Genomic DNA, 5,885 nt, shown 5'->3' with positions numbered 1-5,885 from the left:
GCGATTTCGGGCATCTGCTGAGGGTTTAGGAGCACATCTCTCTTGGATAAGGGGGCACTGATGTCACGCACTGTGGGGCCCTTGCCCCCTGCCCCTGTTGCGAGTCCTGGGCACACCCCTCAAAAGGACTGAATGTTTTCTTCCCTCTCTCATCATCAATCTCCTAAGAAACAAAAATTGTTTTCCTTATAAAAGAAAATTTATTTTCTAGATGGAAGAGTGTTGTCAGACTCCTAAAAAAGGTGAATAAGAAGGCTGAGAATTTTTACCATATGCAGGTATGCCAGGCATAGGCACATTTTGTAGCTAAGCTGAATTGCAATAAAATGTTTATGTAAAAAAATACTTAGATGATACGTTTTCCTCGTATGAACTATTAGCACTTTCTGTTACAGACAAAATTCTCCCTGAGGTATGAACAACTCACAGACTGATTTATTTCAGGGACCACCCTAATTCATACATGAAGCTCAGGCATAAATACGAATAACCTCAAAGAATACGTTTTCACTAAATGGTTTCTCTATTAGATTTACGTGTTCCTTCAAGTTGCCTGTCCACAATAAGGCATCTGCGTAAATCTGAAATTACTCTGGAAATACCGCACCCTGCTGAGAGTGAGTATTCACAAGGTGTGGGAGAACATGCTCCCAGCTTGAGGTCTGTGTCTTATTTAATCACCCCGCTTCAGATGTGATTAAAAAGAAATCCAAGTGTAGTTGCTGCTGTGCTCAGCCAAGAAGAAGGGCTCAAGAAAGAAGTCCTTAGAAAACATACTGATGAAATTATTTGCGCAAATGCAGCCATGTGGTGCGGTTTCCGTTGTAATGTGGAGGTCAACGTTGGAAATTAAAACCTGCCTTTGGTGTTCACCTCACATGTACACACAGACACATGCATGCATGCCATGCAGACACATGCACACACACACACACCTGAATGTGCACACACACACACATGCACACACACACCACATGTGTGCCCACCACACACAGACACATGCATGCATGCCATGCAGAGACACATGTACACACATACACATGCATACACACATACCACATGTGTGCCTACCACACACATACCACGTGTACCCACCACACACGGACACATGCGTGCATGCCATGCAGACACATGCACACACATACACACACCTGAATGTGCATGCACACACACATATATGCACACACATACCACATGGGTGCCCATCACACATAGATACATGCATGTATGCAATGCAGACACATGCACACACATACACACACCTGAATGTGCTCACACACAGACATCACACATGTGTCCACCACACACAGACACATGCACACACTCAAGCTTACACGCACACCTCACCCCTACAAATGTACCTGTGTGAACATGCATGACACCCACCCCCCAAGTATCCACTGAGGAAACCTGTGCAATACCAGATCTGGAAAGAGAACTGCTGTTCACAACCCAGATCACAATCGTGATCCTCGCGAATCCAGGAGAAGCCAGGCCTGACAAGTTACCATGGGATTCACACTGGATCTTCATAGAAACTGTCTCCAGAATGAAACTAAGCCAAGACATTCGAGTCATTCATCTTCTGTATCCTCTCTGATTATTTTGTTTGATGCAACTTACCACTTTATGTGATAATTTGTGTGGATGCCTACACATAAATTTTTTTTATGTAAGTCAAATTTTATTATACATCATACATTTCTACCATTGTAGTACCCCAAATCAATGCACTGAAATAACAGCTTGTACTTTAAGTAAATAAAAGAGCAGTGTGACAGGACTTTTTTTAGGTTTTCTAATATAGTTTTTCTAAATTTTACAAACTAACCTTTTTCCATTTTCTGTTTTATCCAATCTCACCCTACCCCTAAATTAATTATACAATTTTACACACACACACACACACACACACACAAGCACTTAGACTCTTTCCTTCCCAAATTAATGACTACGATTTTTTGAATCCTCCCCTCCACTCCCCACGGGGCGCTTGCCCCCACCACTCTCACGCAGGTCCTCAGTATCTGTGGTCTTCTCCTCTGCTCACGTGTCTTCCCTTTTACCCCACAGCATAATTTTTTTCTTATTGTTAATTTTATTAATTTATAATATTAGAAAAAACACAAAATTAATACAAATAGGAAACATGAAATTATTAATAATTTTAAAATCCCTGAAAACTAATATAAACAGAAACTGAAATTTGTGACTTGCTACAAGCTAGGCCCTGCGCCACTGGTTTTGTTAAAGCTAACTTTAGTTAAACTTCACGTTAGTCTTTCAAGGTGGATAAGATGACCCATGTCCTACAAAGGAAAAACTGCTATTTAATTACCAGTCTACTGCCCTGATGCTTCCTCTTCTATAAACTGTTTTAAAGAGCAAAGCTATATCCCATTGCCCTCTTCATTCACTCCTTCATTCACTCCTCGGTCCCCACCATTCTACTGAGTCGACCTTCACTGTCTGTGTACTAATAATCGATTCAACAGCCTTCTCTTTAGGTAACATCCCCCACCTCCTTCTGTTTTGAATGGAATCGCCTTTCACCCTCTTGAAAGCCTCCGTTCCTTCTTCTCTTCTCCACTTTCTTTTGGTTTTCCCTTTTCTCTGATCTTTCCTGTGCCTCTGATCTTGAGTCTTCTGTCTGCTCCCTAAAAGCATGCATTTCCCAATGTTCTTTCTTTCTCTTCTCTTTTTCAATCTTTTCTGAACATTCTCAGTAACTCCAGCTGAGAATCATCTACACTGCTGGCCCTAATGGCTTCTCTGAAATTCGGACCATATTCTTATCTGCCTGCAAGATTTGGCCAAATGGATGTAGTGTAAGCACATCAGATTTGACATGTGCGAAGCTTCCCCTCCAGTTGGTTTTCACAATGCATTGCCTGATGTGGTCAATAACATCACCAACTACCAAGCAACCAAGGTAGAAATCTCCAAGTGATCACATGTATTTCCTCTTTTGCCAAATAGCCCAATCATAATGCATCCTGCGGTGCTCTTCATCAGTTCATTCTGCCATCCCTATTCCACTGTCCTTATTCTGATTCGAGCCTTCGACACATCCTCGAACTCCCCCAAATCAGCTCTGAACCTCATTTTCCCATCTAAGTTAACTGTTGTGCCACAAGCAAAGGTCCCTTTATCTCATTCCCCTTTTTGAAAACTTCCTATGTGTCACCTTGATTTCCAGAATAAGATTAAAGGGTTCTAATTAGTCATTCAAGATTCCCTTCACTCAGCTCAAAGTCCAGATTTTTACCCATTTTTTTTTTGTATAATAACTCCTGCCTTATTTTCCAATGCTATTGTGCAGTTAAAACAGGCTGGCCATTGTGCTAGTATCTTATTAGTCTTCCTTGCCTAGAGTGTACACAATTGGTTATAGATGGGGTTATGAGTAATTGTTTCACAAGTAATGATTTACTCTGATGCTAGTTAAACAAGTTGCAGGTATCTATGTATGTATGTATGTATCTATCTATCTGTCTCTTCTATTTACCTTCTATCTAGAAAGGGAGAGAGAGAGAATCACTTAATCACAGCCATTCAGTCAAAACAAACGTATAATTTTTTTTTCTTAGTAACACACACACAAAATAACACTGGTAGATATTCTAGGTGAAAGAAGAAAATTCAATACATCATTTTTGGTCTTCATGCTTGTTTTGTTGGTAAATTTTACAGATGCCTGTTTGTTTTGAAATGGATGATCAATAATCACCACCACCACCCATTTTCACTTCTTTTTCTTTACAAACAAACTCAGTACTTTGTGGGGGCTGAATGGGCACCTACTTTGTTGGCGGTGAGTGGGCACCATTCTAGCCACTTGTTATTAGAATCATCAAGCATGTTATCCTAGGACAGTTTAAAAATACACACAAAACATCAGTAAGGTTATGAAATAAAGTCCATCCCCATCAGCCTGTTCTAATGTCGCCATTCACCTCCTGGGGGACACCTTGTAAGAACCAACAGACCTCATGACCTGCTTCGGGTCAAGGGCTCAATATCTAAGTTACCTGAAGTTCAACAACAATTGCTTCCCTAAAATACGGACATTGATCTGAATGAAAACCACATATGAGAACAAGTATAGGTGTAGCATATAGGTAGAAAGTATCTATGTTTTTGGAAGACTTTTCTCTTCAGTAAGAACACAGCATGGCCTGCTTGTTCAGATTCTTCTCTGTGTCTCTGTGTCGTCAGAAGCAAGGATGCTCTCTTTCTCCAGATCTTATGGAGAAAGCTCTGCTTCAGGGAGAAGGGCAAGATGAGGTCAGAGACTGACCTTCTTGCTTCTGCTGTTTCCTCCAATGCCAAGGTGCCATATCTGTGGTAGCCTGTCCTGAACGCATCACTGCCTGACTCCCTCTGACCCTTGGTGTTGGCATTAGGCTGCATTGCATGTAAGTTATGCAGAGCAGTTGGCCTAACTGAGATTTGATCAGTGTAAAGTTGATTGTGTGGAGATGACCAAGGCCTGCAGGCCACCCCATACACAAGCACTTGGGAAACGGTGAAGACCCTGGCACAGGAACTGGAACGCAGGCAGTGCCAACAGTGACTCTTTGCTGAGGGTGGGGAGGAAGGACCAATGCAAAGTGTGTGGCTGCAATGGCCCAGCAACTGAAGCAGAGTCATCAAGGTCCAGGCAGAGCCAGGACACCAGAAGGCAAGGCAGAAGCTGGTATGGCATCCCTGGAGCAGCATCAGAGTGGGCCCGGCACCAGGGGATCATGCATTCCCACTGGTCAGAGGTGCTTTCTGTTGCAATTACCTCTGACTGGTATGTGCTGAGTCTACAGGTGAGCCTTGAGTCTATAGGTGAGCTGTGAGTCTACAGGTGAGCTGAGTCTACAGATGGGCTGAGTCTACAGGTGAGCTGAGTCTACAGATGAGCTGAGTCTACAGGTGAGCTGAGTCTACAGATGGGCTGAGTCTACAGGTGAGCTGAGTCTACAGATGAGCTGAGTCTACAAGTGAGCTGTGAGTCTATAGGTGAGCTCTGAGTCTCTCATTTTAATCTACTCTGCAAAAGACACTGGCTGTGAGCACAGGACGCCCAGCAGATGGCTGTAGCATGGTTATTCTTCGGTAAGTTTTACTTGCTGCTTTCTTGGCTCACATTTTTTCCAAAGTAGGGTAAATATTAAATAATGATAAAATATAATATTATAATGTAATATATATTATATATATTTAATAATACAATAATTAAAGACTTTGCTTTAAACCTCTTTCCTTTCATATTCTGTGCACCTGATGCCTATATGTTAATAAATCCAAATGGTGGTGGTGCCTACACAAAAACGTTGACACAGAAGAGTAGATAAGATCACAGGAAGATGAAAACAACTTTATCGATTTGCTTCAGTAAAGGGCACTCCAGATACGGTTTGGCACTGTTAGATGACTCGGCTCCCCAGCACCATCCAGACAGATGTGCAGGCTTCAGGGGCAGTGAGCTCCGCTTTCCTCTGTAACATCACTTCACGACAGCAGCAATGTTTTCAGGAAAGACTTGCAGAGAGATCTCTAGCTTTCATTTTCCAACAAGAATTTATTTCCAGTTCCAACCTCAAAGTTTCCAAGTGAGGCTTTTATTAAGAATAATGGTATGTTGCCAGAAAAAGTAACCCTTGAATTATGAGGGAAATTTAAGAAAGGGGATTATGATTTTTCTTCCTTCTACTATTTATCCATCCAATACTTCTCTACATTGTGGAAGAAGTCACATCTCCATGGCAGACAGAAGGATTGCTCTGTGAAGAGCCTGATCTAACTGTGGTGGCTTTCTTTCTTTCTTTCTTTCTTTCTTTCTTTCTTTCTTTCTTTCTTTCTTTCTTTCTTTCTTTCTTTCTTTCTTTCTTTCT

Source organism: Colobus angolensis, unplaced genomic scaffold (genome assembly GCF_000951035.1).
Source record: "Colobus angolensis palliatus isolate OR3802 unplaced genomic scaffold, Cang.pa_1.0 Scaffold405, whole genome shotgun sequence".
In the NCBI taxonomy this organism is placed as follows: domain Eukaryota; kingdom Metazoa; phylum Chordata; class Mammalia; order Primates; family Cercopithecidae; genus Colobus; species Colobus angolensis.
The sequence above is the reverse complement of the archived record's forward strand: the minus strand, read 5'-3'. Positions refer to the sequence as shown.